General features: G+C 29.2%; 1 pseudogene; it reads right to left on the bottom strand.

Annotated features, from left to right (window-relative positions):
- Positions 1-1,477: 1,477 nt before the first annotated feature.
- LOC149054230 (uncharacterized) overlaps positions 1,478-25,044 on the bottom strand; it is a 168,941-nt pseudogene continuing 145,374 nt past the window's right edge.

Genomic DNA, 25,044 nt, shown 5'->3' with positions numbered 1-25,044 from the left:
ACAAAGCTATCTCCAGAAGCCAAAAACCTGAGTGTTATCGCCGATCGTTCTTGAGCAGGAATAGCTTTTCTCGTTTTAGTATCTAGTTTTGTGATATCTGATCCAATTTTACATAAAATATATTCAAAATCGCTTGACGACCTACGGCAGAAGTTTTCAAACATACCAGATGGTTCAATATTTAAGTCATGAAGCATATTTGAAGTACTGTAACTGTAAAAGTACCTAATTAAAAATACGTATTTGTAGTTTATTAGTTATTAAAATGTTTTTACTATATGAATACTAGGATAATATTCCTTAAAAATGTTTTTACAAACATGTAAACTAAACGTAATATTGGAACTAGTATTAACCTATTATAATCTGGCCATTTTTACTAATTATTAATGTTTATAAATATCGAAACTTATCTACTGTAACTTTTATTTAAAGAATCCATCCACCATCTACTCTTTGTTTTTTTTCTTTTTCAATAATTTTAAATATGCACAACGCATAGCTACATATGCTGCAGAAACTATAATCTTTTCATCAGCACTATCCGTTTTGAACTGATTAAAAATTAGAAAAATCTAATATTGGATATAACTATACAAGTGGTGTAGGAGATATGACCAATATTTGCCAAATGCTATCATTTATAAACATTGGCTATGTACACCAGTTGTATGGGAGATATGACCTACGACCGGCCCAATACTTAACAAATGCAAGTTACAACCATTTACCAACATTGGCCAAGTACGCCAGTCATGTGAGACCACCTTTAGCCATTTCAAAGTCAGGTCGCAACACCGCAAAACCTATCATTTTAACCATAATTGTATTTTTTTATAAAGCAAAATAGCAACATTTCATTTAAATACAAAAAGTGTTCATTCCTACGTTGATATATGAATTGACGTTAGTATTGGGACGCTACAATATATATATATATATATATACACCTTTTTCTGTCTTTCATTTAAATAGATTTAAGTCCACTAATGTAGTAATAATTAAAAAAATTGTTATTGGGTCCATCCCGTTTGAATTAATAAAATTAAAAAATAATTAAAAAAAACATCAAACATATTTCCATATTGTTTATTGTGGTACGTAAAAATTTTCAAATTGTGTAGGTAGTACGTGACTATAAAAAGGTTAAGAACCGCTGGTTTAGAAGTATTATAAAATTAATATAAACATAGTTTAATACCAGAACATACATTTTAGTTATTGGGTAAAACAAAATATAATAATAAAAGAAAGAAAGAAGTTTTTATTCCTCCCCTAACATAAAAGCATTTTTTTTTTAAATTCATGTTGCATGAAAAAACGCATTGTCGTATTCATGGTAATATATCTTTTCAATTCAAAATAGTAATGGTCCTGTAAAATAGTGAGTTCTTGTTAGCCGAAATGTTTCAATGCCTCTATATTAGGAGATAACAAAAACCTAACAATATGATAAGAATCAAGTTTTTATACATCATAATTATAAATCAATTTAATGTCGATATTTTCGATCCAATTATTCTTGTTTACAGTATTAATTGCTTTACATAATTATTAAGGAATCTAAAAATGTTTGGTAATTACTTGAGTCAATTTCATTATAACAGAACTGTGGATACGAATTCGCCGCGAGAGTCACTGAAAAATAAATCGGTATTAGAATTTTTGATTGTGTGTATTAGATTGCCCCACCGCAAACTTGTACATATATGATATATAACGTGTATAAAAAGAATATCTACAGATAACCAGGTAAAATTGAATTAAAAACTAAGTGATTGTAGGTAATTAATCCTATAATGAAAATATTGGATGTTTCTATTATTGAAAGATAAATGATAACGGTATAGCACGATTGAGCATAGAATATTTCATGCGATGTTGCCACATTCACCGTTGCCAACATTTTGTAATTTATTTTTATTAACCCGCGGCAACATAGGCCATTGTGGGTGGGTGTGGTACTGTAGGTTTTTTTTAACGGTGGTGGAGGGAACACGTGAGCGTTTTTGGCAGAATTTCGAATGGGCACCCGTAGGTTTCTGTCATGCCCCGGTGGGGGGCAAAAAAGGGGGAGAATGTAAACTGAGTCCCAAATAATTGGGTGGATATTAGGGCTAGGTAAATTGAGTCCGGAATACTTTAACATGCTAGGTAAATTGAGTCCCGAGTGATAATATTTTAAAATAAAAAGTCTCTACATTCAATGAGTACTGTATAGTGACTAGACTTTATAGTCACCAATTAGTGATTATCGATTACCGATTCGCCGATAGTGTTTGGAAAGACCTTTTACGAGCACTAAAATTATCACACTATATTATCCGTTTATCGGAGATCAAAAAATCTTATCGTCAAATAATACGTCAATTATACCGAAGACTATGACAACTAGTCACATTATATATAAATATATAATTAATTATTGTGATTTGTATGTACCTACAACGATGTGAATTATATTAGATATTAAAAAGAAAAAAGCGCATTTTTAACTACGCCAGTTATGTTAACATAACAGACAATCCTAAGCCTGTAACTGTGCTTTTTGAAAACTAATTCGGGACTAGGTTTACCTATACCTCTTTTAGACTCGAGACTCAGTTTACCTATATCCTTTTCAGACCCGGGACTCAGTTTACCACAAAAATGGTATTTCGGACTCAATTTGCATAACACCCAAAAAAGGTACATGTAAATTCCGCCCGAAAAAATGTACAGGTACAAAAATGGATTTGTAAATTCCGTCTGGAAAATAAATATTCTTAAACTTGGCGTCCAGTGAGTGTACGACGCGTTGACGCGACCGTACTGTTCGCTGCGCGGCGTGTTATACATAGCATTTGGAACTTTGGAACTTCTAAGTTTACGTACACTGAACAATCGTATCAGACGACAATCGTCAATCATGTCATATCTTATCAGTTTTGAATACAATATTGTGGATATATTTATATGTACATGACATGTTGACTGTTGTAATTATTGATAATATGATTATATTTCGACTCTTTTTTTATTATCGTAAATATTATCATTCTTACTATTTTATTTTTATTTTTCGGGCGGAATTTACATGCGCCCCATGAGCCTAGCCCCTCAGCTTTATTGACAATGTTATCGATTAATAAATTAGTTTCGGAACAAAACAACGTTTTAAAAATTTAGCATCGGGTGAAAATATAAGATAATTAAGATACAATTCCAAAATTATAAATAGTATCAGTGTTCGATCACCTTTAGTCGTGTACCTAGCTATATAGTGCGTTTCGTAGAATTGCGTTTATAGTTTCTATTTTTTTAAATATGGATTTATAAGTGATATAATAATTTTTTATGAGAAAGAGGCAAAGAATTGGCCTGAGTGAATTTATACAAATATAAATTTATTGGAGAGCGGAAAAATGATAATCTTTTGAGATGGAGGTGTACGAATAATAAATGTTCAGCGATAATGTTCTCAGGTTTAGATAAACGTAAAGTGATTGAAACTGCTGTATAACATAAACGTGATCAAAATTCTATTGAGAATATATAGAAACAGTGAACAAAACAAGTTTTGAGAGAAAATTCCAAGAGAAAAGCTGAAGAATTAATTTTCACACGTCCACTTAAAATTATTTGCACCGAACTTTTAAATTCATCTTCAACATCAAATTTAAACAATCAAAATGTAAGAAATGTACGGAAAGCAATATATTATGATGTGCGGAAACAGACTTATCCTAAATAAACAACTTATTTGGATGAAGTAATTTATCAATTAAGTGACTTACAAAATGAAGAATGTTTTAAATACATGCAGACTGATGATAATTTTGTATATTTAACTACCTACGGAACAAAATATATAATTTATGACAAATAATTGTACCGAGTATTTTGGCGATGGCTCATTAATCATGCTCCAAAATATTTTATTCAATTGTACACAATACCTACATGGGTCATGGATATAAAAATGGATACTACTTATGACTTGTTTACTTAAAAAAAAAAAAATAAAACTAGGTCTACTTATTTTATAATGTGGCAATTTTTAAATAATTTATGTTTGGAATTATGCGAAAACAATTTACAAATTAACACATTTCATGTTGATTTTGAAATTGGAGCTCATCAGGCAATTACAGACGTGTTTGGAAATATTAAAATAATTGTATGTAGTTTTAATTTAGGACAATCATTGCGGAGAAAAGTAAGAAATAATTATATAATATACTGTAGCGTCTCAGCATACAGGAGGACGAACGACTTGTGTTGAGGTAGATGGGTTGAGTGAAAAAAGTATAACAACTTGACTTGTGATTAATTATTATATATTTATTTGCTTGCGATGTAAATAAAACACTATTGCTGTTACAAGAATGATTTAATTGAAAATATTCCAAGTCCAAATGATTAATTTGGAATGGTGTCTGGCGTGAATGTGCTTGCACTGACTCTGGTGGCTCACGTCTGATTTTGGTATATTCGGGGCTCTCCTATATAGTCCTACTCTCTGCGTTTCCTCTCCTATCGATAAGATAAGTATGTGTCCATGGTCGAATCGCGCAAATGCGTACGCGCGTATCATTAGGATACCGCAGCACCCCACGCTCGTGCGGTCGTTCGGTTCACATCCTGTTATTCGCGAGTTCGCGACACACGCAATCTCCATGAACCGATGTCCATATTATAGGTTATATGATAATCAATGATATCCATATGTGTTCCTATCAATACTACAATTTCGTACTCAACCAATGTCCCTATTATAATAAATTAATCTCCATTGTTACGATAATTAGCAAAAGTCTCTTAGTTTGGCCTTCTACTCAGCTATTGAGGTCCTACACAACGTAATCGGTTGGCGAAATCATATGCCCCAGGGACATTTAAGTACATCTACGTGTATATGCGTATTTAGGTGTCTTAGCGGGACGTCAGTACATAGCAATAGTACTTTTTTACAAAAATATAATAATTTGTTTGTAGATTGTTGGCGAACCTTCATTCAGAATAGTATACATGGACAATAGTAATGAAATAGGGAAATGGCTTAAAATGTTTTTTGGTTTGATATTTATTACCCTAGAAGAAGTAGTTGATGCATTTCACGAGTTCATATCAATTTGTCCAAATGATTACGGTTTTATATTTTATGATTACATTCTACACAACTATATTGAAGATGACTGCGAGTTTCCGACAAATATTTGGGCTGAAATTCCTTCACTAAAATCAAGGATTTTACAATATTTTTTACTAATTTGTATTGTTTTATTTAATTTTTTAGAACGATCAATACAGCTGAAAGCTTTCATCGCACGTACAATTCACGGTTTTATTCACCACACCTTCATGTCCATGCTGTCGTTAGAGTATTTATCAAATCACAAAAAGAAACGTTGACTATGATCAATTCAATTCGACATAAACCCGGAAAATTACAATCCGCTAAAGAAATAAAAAAAATTTAATTTAATATTCAAGCCTACAACCAGTATATAAATCGTAAAAATACGGAATCTTTATTAATACATTTAAGCCAACTTGGGAACAGATACCAAGGTATATTAATTTAATTTATTATTATTTTATTATTATCAAAGAGATCTATATACTATGTTCTAATGTGACTACTATTGAGACTATTATTGACTTATAAATATTTTGATTTTATTATTTTCTTAAGTATTTCCATGTATATTACATATTGACTATGAAAACATGATATTTTTTTGCCATGTTATATTTTTAATTATTATAATTATTTAAATAAATATTTTTGTATAATACAGTTCAAAATTGAAAAAGCGCAACGTTGCCGAGATTTTTATGCTCAATCGTGATGGTTTTCTTTTGTATTTGAATTTCCTCTGATACGCCAACAATTTATGCTAAATCGTGTCGCAAAAAAAGTGTTTTATGCTCAATCGTATCTCAGCCAACTACAATATTTAAATTTTCCAATTTTGATGTATTTTTTTCAAGACCATACATTTTTATTAAGACGAATTTAAAAATACATAAATATACGATTTCACACAATAAAATATTCCGGAATAGCTTATATATTGCAAGGATAACTTGTTCTTATTACATCATTTACTCGAGTTGGAAAAACTATATAACGTTAATCTCACCTAATGAAACTTAGAACGCAAGAGTTGCGTACCGTAAAAAAGTTATGTACGAAATACGTTCCAAAAAATTTCGGACGTAATTCGTGTATTTTAATCAGGGCTACTTAAACAACTAACAACGAGATGAATAGGTAAGTCAATCAAACATTTTTTTTGTTTGATCGAATGTAACACATTATATAGATTGTGGATTGTGTCACTGACGTTAATGGAAATATCATCATAGTCCTTGACTTTTAAATATTCGTTACACTTTTTCATGGTATATTAATTCACACGTTTAGTATTATTATCCGAACATTTTCGAAAACGGAACGTATAATTGCGTATTATTTCCAAATGCTTTTATTTTAAATTTATAATATTTTGCACTTCCATTCCAAACAAATAAAAACAAAACAGTTGTCACAGCTAATCAAGTATACGAAAAACTGTGTAAGAATTTAAGCTGAACAACAGAAAAAGATATACAAAACTCAAAAATAATTAGCAGTAGATGCCTATGTAATTCTAGAATATTGCCAAACTAATTTATATTATCCACATATAGGTATAATGGAATTATATATTATAATACAAAGGTTTATCGATAGCACAGGTATAACATATGTCATATTTGTATTTTTTGTCATGACGGTAACAGGAATTTGTGAAAAAATCAATCCATTGTTGTAATCCTACTATTACGAGTAGAATAATAATTATACTAGACAGTTCAAAAAATTATGATAAAAACATTATTTAAAATCCAATCATTAGATGGCTAACTAATATTGAAGAGTAATTAAACTTGAATTTCATTTATATAATATTATAACAATTTTATCTTATTAATAGTTTTTTCTATGACAGAAATATAATTAAAAAAATTGCCAAAAGAAAACTAAAAAATACAATACCCAACACATGACATTTCGGCATTGCCAATTAAGAAATTATCTTCATGGATAACTTGTTTTTGTAAAGCCTTTTTTTTTTATTTGGAAAAATTATGAAGTTATTCTGACAGGGAGGTGCCTTAAGTAATAACTACCAAAAAATGTTACAATACAATGAACATTTTCACAATGTTCTTCTACCTATCACAAAAATCCAAAAGCTTAATTTAACATTACAAAAATATAATCTTCCCGATACATTTTTGGAATTAAGAATATTCCATAATATGTCTTCAGAAATTTCTAAAAATATTCTAGCTCTTCTTTAATTTTTTATTTATTCTCGCAAATGTTTCTCATAATTAAAAATATTGTCAGAATAGGTACAAATCATTAAGTCAAAATATTTACAAAATAAAATGATTACGTACCTGCATCAATTGTCTCTAAAAAATAAAATATTAATTGTAATTATTAATTATGAAGTACTTTAAGATTTTCTGATTTCGAAAAATCTTACTTACCTATATATTTTTTTGGGGGGTGTGTGGATGGGGGGGGGGTTAGACATTTATTATACAGGGTGATTCTTTCAATTGGATTCACTAATTACCTCGAAAAGTATTTACTTTTTTCAAAATATTTTTTTACATGGTTTCAAGTTGTTAAAAACCAACGTTTTTAAAAAAATTATATTTTTAAATATTTTTTATCCTTATCATTTTTTAAGTTTTTACTTTTTTGAATAGAGTTTTAATTTCATATTCCAAAGCAGAATATTTTTCAAATTATTTTGATTCATAAAAATCGAATTTAGGACGAGTAGCTTATGAGTTATACGTATTTAAAGTTTAGATTGGCAGAGTGGAGTGAAACGGTGTTACCCCTCAAAATGTTTGTCCACTACTCCGCTTGTCTAAACTTTAAATACGTATAACTCATAAGCTACTCGTCCTAAATTCGATTTTTATGAATCAAAATAATTTGAAAAATATTCTGCTTTGGAATATGAAATTAAAACTCTATGTTGTCATTCAAAAAAGTAAAAAACTTAAAAAATGATAAGGATAAAAAATATAATTTTTTAACAACTAGAAACCATGTAAAAAAATATTTTGTAGAAAATAAATACTTTTCGAAATAATAAGTGTACCCACTTAAAAGAAAAACCCTGTATATAACAGGCATACAGCTAGGCATCCATTAGTTAATTACTCAAAAGTGAAATCCTGAAGTCATTATCATATCATAATATGATATGACTATGACTTATTATTATCGTAATTATCGCAAGCTTGTTATTGTTACAAAATTGGAATGAACATTAGTCATTACCACGATTTAAGATATACAGGTTGCACGACGAAGACAAATATTGTGACTCAAGAACTGGCACTTCAAAAAAATTAACTCTCAACGCTCCTTGCGGGGGTAATTGTATTTCAGTGTCGCCACATGTAGGGAAAATTTTAATTATTATCTAAGGAAATTAGTTTTATTTTAAATTATTATATAAGATTGTCTTTTACTTATTGTTATACATAAAATAAAGTATTCAAGTCCAAGTTCAAGTATAATAATAGAATAAATAGTATAAAATCAAAAGCTGAAACAAATGACAAAAAAAGCGAGGCAAAATTCTGAAATAGATAATAATATAAGATCTTTAATTATAGGCGTTTTGCTTATTTCGACACCGGGAGCGCTAATGCTCTATTTTTGACAGCTGTTTTATAGTGTCATTTTTGGATCCGGTGCAGATGCGTACGTCTCATTTGCGTACAGTCTATTTTTAGTTACAAATGTTCTCACTTGCGTACAATGTAATTACCCAGAATGACATTAATTGTATCTGCGTACACACTCATTTCCTTTCACACTTGGTCAGTCTTAGGACTGGCAGAATATTTTGCAATACTGTAGATAATGATTTTGCAACTTCAGTCTATGCCACATCGGGAATGCACTCGTGATCGGTGACGGAAAGCACATTGTCGCCTCGTGACTTTAACGTTCCTCTGCAGTTTTTTTTTTCGTTTATACACAACCAGCTAATGGTTCCATCTTTATTTTTGCGATGTTGTCGGTATTGAAACCCGCTACCGCCAATTAAAGATGGCTTCTTTTTTGTTGTTTCAATAATTTCCATTTAAATATTAATAATAAATTAAAATAAACAAAGAAAAAAATTGCAGTGAGCAGCAACACTGTTGTTTGTATGTTAAAACTGTTCACACACTGACATATAAACGTATTAATCGTACGCTCGTAGATCAAGTCGTATCAAGTAAAACGGTGGGTGTTAATCTTTGATTCGATATTTCGATAAGATAATAAATATCTTATAACATATTTAGGCGGAAAAAGTATACATAGGGATTAGGGAATGCCAACATTTTAATCTGTGTACGGAAATGCGACTATAACTCGTTCGTAGTTTGACCTTCGATAATTGTGTACGCAACTGAGAAGAAAATCACCGTGTACGCATGTGAGACGTACGCATCTGCACCAACACCGTCATTTTTAAAGTCACTGCGGGACGCTATCAAACATAGGTCGTTGTGCAACCTGTATATCTTAAATCATGGTCATTACTGTCCCACTAAAAATAGTAGAAAATAAAATAATATATATTTCTATAAAATATTTTGTATATAAATACATATTAACAAGTTCAAAAGCAATTTCTAGGACGGATTGGATGTTAAAAAAGTATTCCGAATACTACTAAAAATATTCAAAATACCAAATTGAATACTCAAAAAAAAAAAAAAAAAATATTTTAAAAGTATTTCGAATACTGTATTCGGTCGGAATACTACCCAAGGAATGTACCCAGTGTGTACATTTCTGTAGTACACACGGGAAAAATAGGCGTAATCAAAAAGCGCTAATTTGTTCCGTCACCTCACCTAATAACACTCGTTCAAAAACCCCCAACCTACACCACCTCACCGCCGATCACACTCACCTCACCGGTGACACGTGTGTTTAACAACAACCGGTTCATGGGGCAGCCACAGGTGTAGGGACAAAGGCAACAGAGACACGGCTGTTCACCTACACGGGTAACAGGGACGTAAGCACACACACCGTGCCTATCCCCGCATTAGGTCAAACTGCGCGCGTAGAGCATCGGATAGGCACAGTGGCTACCGATAGGGACAGTATGGTTATGGTGGTTAACACCGACTGCTAAACAGTCTCTGTCGCGGTTCAGAACCAGTTGTCCCGCGTTACCGATTGAAATACGACTAATAACGGCACGCGAACACGCCCGGACAAAATTGCGACCCCCGCGGTCGAACTCGAATTTCCGTCAGGCTTCGTAACAGCCCTATTAGATTCACAAGCACAGAAATGTACGTAAATCCGACAGTAACCCGTAAATACGGCAAATCACGTCCTGCCCGCGGACCACCAAACAACGTCCGAATGGCGGACGGTCACACTGCGACAACCAGTGGAACCACCACGTTCGAAGCTAGGATAGGCATCGGACTTCAGTACCTCGTTCGATCAGAAAGTGAATCTAGTTGGTACTTTGGGGGGTCAAAAGTGAAAAATACATGATACCAGAAAATTTCACCGAATGTTTGTATAAGTATATTCTATCCAGTATGCAATTTTCAAAAATTTTCGACTTAAGTTGAACTATTCATAGGCATTTGAAATTTTCGATCATTATTAGTTTTTTTAATTAATATCGATAAAAATTTATTTGTTTGGCAGAAAAGCTTGAAAATTTAATAAAAGACTCTTAACATATTGTTACAATAGCAGTTGAAAAATAAAAGAAATTCATAGTCACAATTTTTTTTTATAATCATTCAAAGTTTTAATTTTGACAAAATACGTAAAAATCACAAAAATTCACAAAATATCTTAAGCTAGAAATTCATAAAAAATTTTCTTTTTAAACCTAAGATTTGAAAATTTAATACAAGATTCCTTAAAAGTTTTCCAATCTTTAAAAAGTCCACCGGAAATTCAAATTAATTTTTTATGAGCATTTGAAATTTAAATTTTTATAACATTGGATTTTCACTTTTAGCGATTTCTTTATCTTGGTGTAACTCTAAAACAAATGATTGCAGATACTTGAAATTTTAACTGAATGTTTATATAGGCATTTTATATATTTGATAAAATTTTCAAAATATTTAAATTTATTTTGAGCTGTTTACTGACATTTTCATTTTTCAACTTTTTTAGTTTTTTTTTCTATAAATATCGATAAAAAATGTACGTGTTCGGTAGAAAACCTTGAAAATTTAATACAAGGCTTCTAACACATTGTAACAATAGCAGTTAAAAAATAAAAGAAATACATTGTCACAATTTTTTTTTATAAGCATTCAATGTTTGAGTTTTGACAACATATTATGTAAGAATCATGAAAATTCACAAATTATTCATAAACATTTTCCTTTTGTATCTTAGAATTTAAAATTTTATATAAGACTCCTAGCATATTTTTACAATAGCAGTTGAAAAATAAAAGAAATAAATAGTCACGATTTTTTTTTTATAAGCATTTAAAGTTCAAATTTTGACTAAATACGTAAAAATTACGGCAATGTTCAAATTATCTTTGATAGAAATTCATAAAAGTTTTTCTTTTTAATTCTAAGATTTGAAAATTTAATACAAGGCTCCTAACATATTTTTACAATAGCAGTTGCAAAATAAAAGAAATACATAGTCACAATTTTTTTTTTATAAGCATTCAATGTTTGAGTTTTGACAACATATTATGTAAGAATCATGAAAATTCACAAATTATTCATAAACATTTTCCTTTTGTATCTTAGAATTTAAAATTTTATATAAGACTCCTAACATATTTTTACAATAGCAGGTGAAAAACACAAGAAATATATTAGCACAATTTTTTTTACAAGCATTCAAAGTTTGAATTTTGACAACATATGTAAAAATCACGAAAATCACGAAAATTTGCAAATTATTTTAAACTAGAAATTCTTAAAAAATGTTCTCTTTTTAAATCTAAGATTTGAAAATTTTTAATAATTTATAATATATTCTAGATAGATAAACCGTCTCCGCTCAGAATCGTTTTTCGTATACAATGATATAATATCATTGGATTTAAATTTAATTGCATCCATTACAGTAACCCACTTGTAACCTACTGAACAGCAGAGAGACATCCACGACTTCCCCGCCTTTTTCTTTTTAAATCTAAGATTTGAAAATTTATCACAAGACTCCTATCATATTTTTACAATAGAAGTTGAAAAATAAAATAAATATATATGCACAATTTTTTTTTAAAAGCATTCAAAATTAGAATTTTGACAAAATACGTAAAATTCACGAAAATTCGCAAATTATTTTAAACTAGAAATTCATAAAATATTTATATTGTGCTAGATTAAAGGGATGAAACTTATTTGCACATTATCCATAATTTTTACCTGCAAAATCGGAACTCATTTGCGAACACGGTTATATTAAATGTATACAACTGGTTTGCGCACACGAAAATAATAACATTATTTTATCTCAAGTTGCGATTTGCTTGCTGAACGAGCAACACGTATGTTTCCGCTCCCGGGTGTCGTACACGCCTGTTTAATTTTCAGCATTACAAACATCATCAAAAATGCTTACCACGCAGACAGGACCATTGGTAAGTGTTTAAATAATATATAATAAAGTAGGTCACACGCGCTACGGTGAACCGGTGGTTCCCACCGCCCGCCATGGACAATACACAGGATATACAGCCGACGTATGCACAAATGCACAAATTTTATCTCGGTGACAGATGGGCATTGATAATCATCGATAAAGAGTACGGAAATGTAGACCAAATTAAATACATATACAAATAATGGGAAACTGTTATTACGGAAAATAATAGATACGTATAATATTATCCTACACGTATATAACCAATCGTATTATATTAAAATTAAAATTAACATGCATTTTTAACTTTAATAAGTATTAAATATTTATTATTAACAATATTATTAATAAACAAGTATTAAGATGCTTTTTTAATCACACCTATGAATACATTCGTAGACAGTCCTAAGTCTGTTAAGGGGGAAGGAAAATGTATGCTAGTGCTTTAATAATTTACTTATTAATAAACTAATATTAATATTTAATATGCAATAAGGTATTAAACTATTAAAGACTATAAGATAACTGTGCGCAAATCATGTGTATGGTTACGGCTCAACTGCTCCCAAACGATTGGTAGTTTTGTACCTAAACAAGTTGTCTTTTTGGTATTTGTGTGCTAACCAGTACCGCCAGATTAAAGTTCCCCGCACACATTGTAGTTAAATACGTTAACTCATCCATACATTTTCATTTATGTTTGCATATGTTTCTCACAGTTAAAATTATTATAAGAATAAAAATCACGAGGTAAACATATTTTACAAAATAAAAATAATTACGTACGATTCCCGGATACACCTGAAAAAAAATTATAATTGTAATTATTATTTATGAATTATTTTTAAATTTCACGATTTCGAAAAATCTTTCCAAAATTTTTTCCGAGACAGAAAAATATAATTGAAAACAATTTGAAAAAATGTCAAAAGAATATTAAAAATACAATGCCTATAACACATGAATTTCCGGCCATGCCATTAAATAAATTATGTGCTCTGGGATAAACTGTGTTAAGCCTTTTACTTGTGTTGAAAAAATTATAACGTTTTTTTTTGACAGGGAGGTATCGTAATAATCTCAAAAGAATGTTACCGGGAACATGAACATTTTCACAATATTCCTCTACTTCTCACAAAAAGCACATATAAAAACAAAAAATAAATCAAGTTTCCTGAATTTATAAAATCTTACCAATACTTTTTACCGAAATAGAATAGTCTTGATAAAAATCATTTAGAAAAGAAAAAACCAAAAAATATATAAGTTGGCATAAAACATGACACTGAACTTGCTAATCAATGCATTATGTCATCTGGGATTAACTGTTTTTTTACGCTGTATACTTGAGATAGAAAATGTTAAGGTTCAATCACGATTTCAACCAATGCATTAATGTGCGTATATATGAAAATAACCAAACGGTATTCAATCAACGCTATTATAAACCGATCGCAGCACAATATTTACCAGATCGCTGACTTAATCAGTTATTCATTGGCTTATTCAGCTCAGTCGAGTCATTCGTAGGGTGCGTGTGCGTGTTCATTGTATTAATTGACAAATATTGTTTACACTAACGTGTTGAAATATGACGGTGTGCCCTAAGTATCAAATATCAATCTCGCGTAACGAAGGCAGTGTTCAACATGTTACATGTTATATTGTAACATATTTGAAATGTTAAAAAATGGACAAAGATAGTCTTGAATTTCTTAAAACTGTTGGAAAAAAATGCAATTGCGAAAAGTGTACCAATAGAATTAAAATTGGACGACATGATGATATACCCCAATGGCCCAATTAAAGATACTCACAAGACAAAAGAAATATAGACAAAAATTATTATCGTTAGATTCGATCAGGTGCTAAAAAACCAGGTGACTACAAATAACTCACTAGTGTTATTGAACTAGAAAAATCATTGCTTGAAAAAGATAAAGACGTAGTTCTTAGCAAAATGAAAAATATTGTTTTGTCGAAATAATTGGTGTCCAAAAGGAAAAAGAATAAAATGTTGAAAATGTAGTTCATGACATTGCCAATGCCTTTGATATTGATCTTAATATGTTTGATATTGAAAATTATTATCATAAGCCTTCGAATTATAATCCAGATAAACCTTTAATAATTATCAAATTGGCATCAATGAGAAAACGTGACGAATTTATTAAGGAGCGAGGTAAAATTGAATACAAAAGTCATCGAATCTATAATATAAACGAAAGTCTTAAATTCTACTATTCTGGGAATCGAGAATGAAAGGTAAGGAATTGGGCTATCGTTTCATATGGGTAAGTTATGGCAAGAAATTTTACAAAAAAGATACTAGTAAAATGTTTCGAAAATCTTAATTTTTTATTATATACTTTAATGACATCATAATATTCTTTATCTTAAATTTAAATACTTTCTTATTTAAAATATCTTCAACCGGGATTTTTCTAAACTTATATAAATTAACTTACATAGGCACCTAATTTTGTCTAATATTTATATAAATGGGTCTTTTTTAATTATACGTACCTAATACGTAAAAGTCGGTTTACTTCTTATCAGCAATTATTTAATATTTCTCTCGTGTCAAATGATAAATTGCTATTACAAAGCTTATAGAAATAAATTAAGAAGACTCATTTGGAATGCTAAAGAACAATTTTATAACAATAAAATAGAAACATGTAAAGGTAATGGACAGGAAATCTGGAAAGTGATTAATGAATTATCGGGGAGAAAAATTAATTCTACCGGGCTTCCAATCAATCAAATAATAAAGGACATAATATATCTGTTATGAACCATTTAATTTATAAGTAGTGAATAAGCATTTATTATTATTATTATTATTATTTTTATTATTATTATTATTATTATTATTATTATATATTATGTATCCGAGTACCCGTGGGAACGAGCGTGGCGACAGCATATTATGGCATTCCGCTGCGTGGACAGTTTTGGTAGCCACAGCGCGAGCGGCCCGGTCGTTCGCGCTCGTCCCCAAGGGGAGTCAGTCGTATTCCAACAGAATATCTGACCGAACTTCTCGAACTCCTGTTAATGAAATTATTTTACATTGCTTAATAAAAGATATAGTCGGTTATTTCGTCAAGCGTATTTTATTTAATTTGTCATGTAGACGTAGGTACACAACATATTATCCAACATCCACGCCCTAAAGACTATTTTAACATGGTAAATTCATACATCGCAATAACCGGAAATAATTTTCATGATAGTACGAATAATATACATTCTAATCTCGGAATAAATACTAATAATAAATCAAGCAAAAGCTCCAACTTCAAGTTAAATACCATTGGCAGTTACGAAGTAAAAAATGTATTAAATAATATAAACAACAAATCTGCAACTGGACTTGATGGTTATACAGCACTATTTCTTAAACAAATAGGAGACAATGTGATATTACCTATTGTACACATAATAAACTGTAGCATAACTTAAAGTAGCTAGAATCGTACCGATTCATAAGAAAGGAGATATAACTGATTTCAATAATTATAGACTAATGTCAATAGTAAGAATTTTTGCTAAGATCCATTAAAAAATAATTAAAAATCAATTATTAAAATACTTTGAGGGAAATAAAATAATATTAACTGGACAATACAGGCTTAGAAAAAATTTAGGAACAGAAGACGCTTTAATTGACATTAATAACTATTTACATAGCAAAAGGGATGATGACTATGGTTTACCAGTTATCTAAATAACAGACAGCAACTAACCACTATCGAATCTCATTACAGCAATCATTGTTATGTTAAAGATTATGGAGTCACTCGAGGTACATTATTAGGCCCTATATTTTGTTTGTAATATATATTAACTCTATATCGGGATCTTTATTAAAAGGTAAATTATTCATGTTCATGGATAAGCTAGCACTAGTTAATTTCGAACATAATTGGGAATAATTGAAACAAACTGTCGAAATTGATTTATTATTTATCTATGACTGGAAGGAAAAAAATATGTTATCTCTTAACATAAACAAATAGGTTTGCATGTAAATAGTTACTATACGTTCACAGCTTCTTGTTGGATATAAGTTATATTATATCATATAACTTTATAATTATAATACATAAATGTAGAACTGCAGGTATGATAAATTGTAGTTGCAAATCCATTAAAATTGTATTATCATTCAAATATTTAGGAGTGACAATAGGTTTAAATCTAAAATGATCAATGAAAAATAAAATTAGGAACTTAACTGTATTATTTTACAAAATTCGATTTCTTAAAAATCAATTAGGCATAAGACAAAATATGTACATGGCACTATTGGCACTGTGTAATTCGATTCTATTTTACGGCAAAACATGTTGGGGAAGCTCTAACAGAACAGATATCAATACATTGCATATTATTACACAAAACATTATTATATAAGTAGCATACTCGCCCTACCACTAAAATACCCATCAGAGGAATTATTCAACTATATACTAAATTAAATATATATTAGGTATATGTTTATAAATTATACATTAGGCAAATTTTAGTCAAATCTATACAAAACCATACACTCAAAGCTACAGAAATAATAGATTGAACAGGAAAAAATACATTAAACACTCATATACTTTATTGACTAATTTTAGAAACTTTCCCAATTACATGGTCATAACTATTTCAACAATTTAAATAATGAAGTAAAGAGTCTAATAAAAAGTTTATGTGAAAGTCAATCCAATAATACCAATTATATAATTAGTAAAAATCAAATAACAAAGGCCATAAATAAAATAGTTATCTTGATGAGAATGTGTGTATCAATAAAATCATAAGAAGTCCTTAAGTATATACATAAATATTAAATATTGGGCTATATGTAATGTTGATTGTTGATGTTAATTTTTTTTTCTGAAGTTTCTATTTTCATGTTATATTTATTCATATTTTTATTTGTGCAAGTAATTTACTTTAAACGAATTGTAATATTGTTGAACTCCGTATACTAGATACGAACTTATAGCTCAGTTTGTATTCGTATCAGCTATTATTATTAATGTATTTCATTGTAATTGTTTTGGGTGAATGAATAAATAAATCTGTCGATAACTTAAGGTTAGGCTAACACCACTTACTTAAAATATTTTGGTATTTAATATAAATACTAAAAAATTCTAACCAAATTCTAAAACCATATTCATATTTTACCAACAGTCGTTATAATATTATGTTTGATATTGAAAATGTAGACACTACATTATTACTTTTATAGTATATTTTAAAATTAATTTTAATTTTTAATACACACAAATTATACATACGTGCTACATAAGTCGTATATTTCTGTTTAAGATCTGTAAAAATAAACTACATTGTGACAAATTCTAATTTTTTTTGGTTTTTCTTAAAATCTATACATTTTACATCATATACGTTAGTAACTATTTACGTTTTTTACAACTCTTTATTCATCAGATGAAACATTTTTATTGAATTTCCATATTTTTTCAAAACCTTCAAAACTTATCATACTCATGTCACTGGTACGTGTAGTTTCGGGTATTACGGAATTGGTTCCCGATCAGGGCCGGATTTAAGGGAGGGCTGAGTGGGCTGCAGCCCAGGGGCCCCCACAATGCATTCCGCCCAGGGGCCACAACATACCTAAATCCGCCGCTGTGCCCGATTAAAATTATTTATCATCATACAAATGTTCAAATACAATCCATATGTAGATACCGATTTTCATATTTCATTTTATTGGTTTTACAATGTCTGGGTAAAAATAAATATTATACTATATCTAATATAGATTGGTGAAAATGGATAGTTTATTGGTGAAAATATTAAATAATTGAACGAAAGCCAAATTTCAACTTAATTTGTAAAAAATGTGTGTTGTAAATTTATACTACATTAAAAAATAAAATATATTCTCTATTGCAAACATACAATCTATTATATGATACCATTTATTGTTGATATCATTATTTTATTATTATTAGCATTAATAAATACGTAGGTAGGTATATAGCATATAATGTATATAAACTAACTATTCCAATACTTTTAACCATATTTATTGATTTAAATTATTAACGTGCATTAAGCCCAATTACAGCATATTCCTGAGTATAGTCACTGCACTAAGTCAGTATAAGACAGGAAGTAAATTGTTTATTGAATATATCATGGTAATTTGTAAAGTTAATTTGATATGCCTAGTTAAATTGTCATTATTAATGTTTATTAGAATCAATGGTGCATTTACCCAGAAATCAATTTCGATATTTGGGAATCAACTCGAATTCGTTCGTATTTTTAGTATTTATGTGTAAATAAAATTGAATTCAAAAATATACAAAATAGGTGTTTCGGTATTTCGTCAACAAACTAAACATTTTTTTGTTTTTTATCGTTGACAGTTAACTCTTTTTAATGGAATTGTGTTGTATTTAATTTTCTGTAACTATCTACCATCTCAAAATTTAACACATCATTAGAATCCATTTAAATGAAATTATTTAATGCACAGAATCTGATTATGTTTTTACTGCTACATTATTCAAGACACAGAGTGATAGAAGAAAAATAGAAAGCAATGAAAGCAGGTACCGGTCTTACAATGAGTTGTTTTTCCATCACCTTTTAGAATCACTATAAATGGTTCAACCTTTGAAATGATATCCCAGCCAATTTTTGAGAAGGAGGTAATGGACTGGCGGGTCGGTAAGAAGAAGGAAAGTTGGGTGGCTTATCAGGATTACGAATCAAGATAATAATAGAGTGTTTTCACATATTGTGAGGAATATAAGAAAGACGAAGGATTGGGTTATAAATGAAAGTTAGTAGTAAGATGGCTTTCTTGGGTAGATGTTTAGTAATTTGATTGGCTTTCCAAAGCGAGTTGTCTGAGTTTGTTAATGAGTTTATATAATTTTGGTAATTTTCTGTGTTGTACTTGCGAAGAAGAGTTTTTAAGGAACAGGTAATGTCGTTATAGTAACTTTTGTCACTGGGGAGATGTGTACGTTTCCAATGATTTCTAGCACAACGTTTTAAGGTTAGTAGATTGGATAGGTATTTGGGGAGTCTTTTGTTGGTACTTGGTAGAAGGGGTAGACGAGGGTGTCAAATAATAGGTTAGGTTTAGGTAGTGAGATCAATTAATTATTTAATGTTAAAATAGCAGGTGTATTATCAGACGAGAGGTCATATTGATCACAGTGGTATGTTGAAAAGGCTGTATGACATAAGCACCAAAGGTACAAAAATGATCTTTCATTTGCGCCAAAATCTGTAGAACATAAGCGCCAATCTAATATTGTATACCTGCTATACCCAACATATGACATAAGCACCAAAGGTACAAAAATGACCTATCATTTGCGCCAAAATTAATATTTTATATAAGTATTAAGTAGGTAGTTATTTAAAAATTTCTATATCTTATAAAAATTATATTATATTAATATTATTATGTTGATAGTAAATTATAATATAGGTATAGGTACATGCACATCAATATTTAATAGATTTAATAAATTGGTTGATTTTTTATAAAAATAAAATGTCGATAATAAATTATAATATACATGCACATCAATATTTTATACATTTAATAAATTGGTTGATTTTTTATAAAAATAAAATGTCGATAATAAATTATAATATACATGCACATCAATATTTTATACATTTAATAAATTGGTTGATTTTTTATAAAAATAAAATGACGAAATTACGAAATAGGTACTAACAATATGTTATAACACAAACTGCTCACCCAATGTCTATTTGACAATCTATCGTAATCAGATAATACATATTTTGTCGATTAAGGATTAAGCGTTTGGAGTTTTTTTAATTTAATTCTGTTATTTAATTTCTGACGCTTTTGTACGATACGACTTTTTTTTTCTTATCTTATTTTGGCACTTATGTCTGAGGGGCTATAATTTAGCCGAAAATATTCCATCCGAACTATATTTCGTCCAACCGTATTTTAGCCGACAGTATTTAAGCCAACAAATATTTAATCCGACACATATTTTAGCCGAACCGTATTCTAGCCGACACATATTTTAGCCGAACCGTATATTAGAAGAGACATATTTCGTCCGAACTGTATTGTAGCCGATACATATTCCATCCGAACCGTTTTTGAACCGACAAATTTTTATATCCGAACCATATTTTAGCAGACAAAGTATTCTATCCGACAGTAATTTAGCCGACATTATTTTATAACTTAATGATAAAAGTTAGTTTTGGTATCAAACGGTTGGTAACACCTTACCAACCGTTTGATATGACTACAAAAAACTGATAAGAATGAAAAAAATAAATAATACATTAAATATTAATATACAAAATTGTCCAAATTACCATTCAAAAAAAAAGTTTTGACACAAAAAGGATAAAACATATAGATTTTATCTATTTCATAATCTGTGGTTCGGGCTATTACCCGGACGCTGGGTTACACTGACCGTTTATTAATTAAATGGTTCAATAAAGTGTTATGGACTAATCATAGTTGATGGGCTATCAAATCATGTTTAAATGATCATTACCTTACTAGCTATTAATTCGTTTAATGTTTAGTGATTGTTCATGAAACCTAGCACTAAGGTCTAACTGATCTAGAAAGAACTAATCTGTATTCTGTACCGCGGCTAATCATGACAAAATTACAAACAGTTATAATTTAAATATATAGATTTATTTTATCATGGCCTATCTAATACCTAAGTACTGCCTTATGGCTACATTAATATATTATATTTTACTTTATTTGTATATATTGAATTATCTATTACAAAAATCATCATTTTTATAAAATACTTAGGATTGACTAATTAACAAAGTGTACACTAGTACCAACACGAGTTATAATATTATTTTTGTTGTTTACCTACCATCACAACTCATAGTTTAATAATTAACTCATTAGTCATTATTAAATATTTATTAATACTGCCCATGTGTTTGCTGTACAAGTCTGTTAACTGGTGCCTGGGGCTGCCCCTACAATTTTAGGCAGGCGCAGGTCAACCGAGTTTTAACTGTTTTAAGTCAGATATGGGTTACAACTTTTATTTAAAAAAAAAAAAATTCTTTTACCTATGCATTATTATAATTACTATTTACTTATTAAGATACGTTCGTCAAAATAAAACCTATCTTTATTTTGTTAATAACATGTATTGTCGAAGTGATTTCCTGACTTCAGATAACCTAATAAATACTTTAAAGACTTAAGACAGAGGACGGCACAGTTCGCATCTGTTATTGTAAATTATTGTTGTTGTAATTTGTAGCTAGGTGGTGTAATTCTGGGCTCTATAGATCAATAATATATCTAGAGTTAAATTTAAACTTTAAAGGTACTGAAAATACTGTAGAGTATTAATTTAAAATAGATATTAGTACAGACTTTTTTTTTAGATTACATAAATATTTGATTGAGAGGGGGATTTAAAAAAATACGGCCTTTGGTGTATAGGGATTTTTTTGGTTCATTATGGTAGCGCCATTCATTACTCATGCCTATGAGTATATTCCGAGTTCTTAGGTGTAATTATTGGTTTATAATTTTAATAAAAGTACCTAAATAGGTAATAAGGTAATTAATATATTATTATACATTTATAAAATAATGCATAGAGTCTAGTTTGAAGAATAGTTGAAATGATAATTTTTTTTAATTTTTTAATTTTTAGTTAGTTAATTTTCTAATTAACTTAATAACCAATAATTCATATGTTATAAATTAAAATATTAATAACTCATATCTATTTAAAAATTATAAACTATAAATTAATAAATATCTTTCATATCTTTGTATTATAAAATGAAATGTGTTTATGGGGGTGTGGATACGTGGAGTACAACAAGGTATAGGTAGGTATCAGAATTGAATCTACTCAATAATATAGTTAAGTATACAAAATTGCGTATATACCATAGACATAGAGTAAGGATAAACATAACCATTATTTTTGTTTTTAGATATTTTAAATGCAATAAGTATAAGACACAGTCACATTTTTATCTATGAGCGGTAAAATGATAATTAGATGTAACTATTGTGTTTGTGATAGTAAAATCACGTAATAGAATAAAATCCAAACAACTATAATGGATAATATCCACAATGCATTAAATCAATGGGTCGCAGCGAAAATACAATTTTGAAAAATAGTAATAGGAAAAAAAGTCCAAGGAAAGAAGAACAAGTAAAAAAGAACAAGGAAAAAAAGAACACGGAAAAAAGAAAATTTTTTTTAAAATTGGGATGTATAAAAAGAATAAATATATTAATTGATTATGAAGCTTAAAAATGATTATTTATACACATTTACACTAAAAATATATCAAATTATTATTATTAATCATTTATCAATTAATGATAATATCATTATAATTTTACAGGAGTCAGAATAAATGAATATTCGAGTAAATAGTATAGAAATATATTATACATAAATATATCAATATAATATTTAAAAATATACATTTTTTATTGGCATTTTTAAATACCATATTATTAAATTTATTATGCACCTAGGTAAATTTATATTTTTTGAAATGTATACCAAAATATAGCGCAAATGTCTATGCATTATATAAAAAAATATTTTTTTTTTTATATTGATTAGAACTAAAATTATTTTCAGAGTGTCAAATCTTCGTGGGACACCTGTATTTAAAATTTTTAAAAATTGTTCTTTTTTTCCGTGTTTTTTTCCCTTGTTCTTTTTTTCCGTGTTCTTTTTTACTTGTTCTTTTTTTCCGAGATATATAACAACTAATGGATATACCTACAATAGATCATTTATAGATATCCAATTAATATATACTTAATGAATATCCGTAAAATGTTCACTGAAATTAATATATTTATTAGATTATTATGTTATTATTATTAGAATATAAATTGGAAAATTGTGTATACCTATCTAAATAAATCTTTATTTGACAATGAACAAAATTATAGTAAAAAATATGCAGTTTAGAAAATATAAATACAGGTCACAGGTACCTACATATATAATCAGATTCATTTCATAAACTTAACAATTAAACTATAATAATAGTAATATACCAATATGCAATAGAATATGAATTTAAACTCGGCTTTTCGGTTTCATTATGAAAGTATAAACTGTGGGAGTGCGTTTTTAAGTGAGATTAATCATACCTAGTACCTATAGTACATTAGAGAATAATAGGCGGCGGAATAGGTTATCGATAGGGAATTTCATGTAGATTTCATTTAAATGGTTAGTTTAATGAATATTCAAGTAGTTATCCATTATTCGTTCGAAAAATTGTAAAAATTAAAATAATTATTTTAATTATTAATTATAATTAAATATAATTGTATAAATTATCAATATTATCATAAATGCTTATCACAGTGTCGAACTGACCCCACCCGGCAGCTGAATTACTGTCGGCTTAAATACGGTTCGTACAAAATATGTGTCGGCTCAAATACGGTTCGTACAAAAATACTTTTCGGCTAAAATATTGTCGGCTGAAATAGTTGTCGGCTTAAATAATGTCGGTTACATTAATATCGGCTAAAATAATGTCGCCAAAATTACTGTCGGCTTAAATACGGTTCGTACAAAATATGTGTCGGCTCAAATACGGTTCGTGCAAAATACTTGTCGGCTAAAATACGGTTCGTACAAAATATGTGTCGGCTCAAATACGGTTCATACAAAATACTTGTCGGCTAAAATACGGTTCGTACAAAATATGTGTCGGCTCAAATACAGTTCGTACAAAATACTTGTCGCCTAAAATACGGTCGGATGAAATATTTATCGGCTAAAATACGGTTCTGCTAATATACTTGTCCAATCCATTATTTTTCGGCTTAAATATTTTTCGGCTAAAATACGGATCGGCTGAAATATTTTCGGCTATTTTACGCGCTCCCTTATGTCTTACACCGGTTGAAAACCGGGAATACGGAAAGTTGTGTGTGGAGTGAGGTAGGCTTCGATTATTAAGATTATATCTATATTTTGTTCGTTAAGAAGAGCTTTTAATTAATTTGTCTGTTGCAATATGCCGTTAGAATTCCAAAGAAAGATGCATTTCGAATCATGAATAACTTAATGACTATTTATCACCTTTGGATAATAGTTTATTGATAACGGTAGTTAGTAGGTAGATCAGAGAGCAAATCAGATTTTTAGTTCCACAATAAAATATGACAATCCAAAAGATATGCTTGAAATGGAGGAAGAGGTCTGTTTAGAGTGGGTGTTTGCATTTTCGGTGGTAGCTTGGGCATACGTCTTATGGGGATATGAAGTTGGGTTTAAAGTAGAGTTTACAATAATTTGGTTTACAAAGGTTGATAAAGAGGT

The sequence above is a fragment of the Diuraphis noxia genome, unplaced genomic scaffold (genome assembly GCF_037042655.1).
Source record: "Diuraphis noxia isolate RWA-SAM2 unplaced genomic scaffold, SU_Dnox_SAM2 contig0009, whole genome shotgun sequence".
In the NCBI taxonomy this organism is placed as follows: domain Eukaryota; kingdom Metazoa; phylum Arthropoda; class Insecta; order Hemiptera; family Aphididae; genus Diuraphis; species Diuraphis noxia.
Note: the sequence above shows the minus strand (reverse complement) of the source record. Positions and strands in the feature narration are given on the sequence as shown.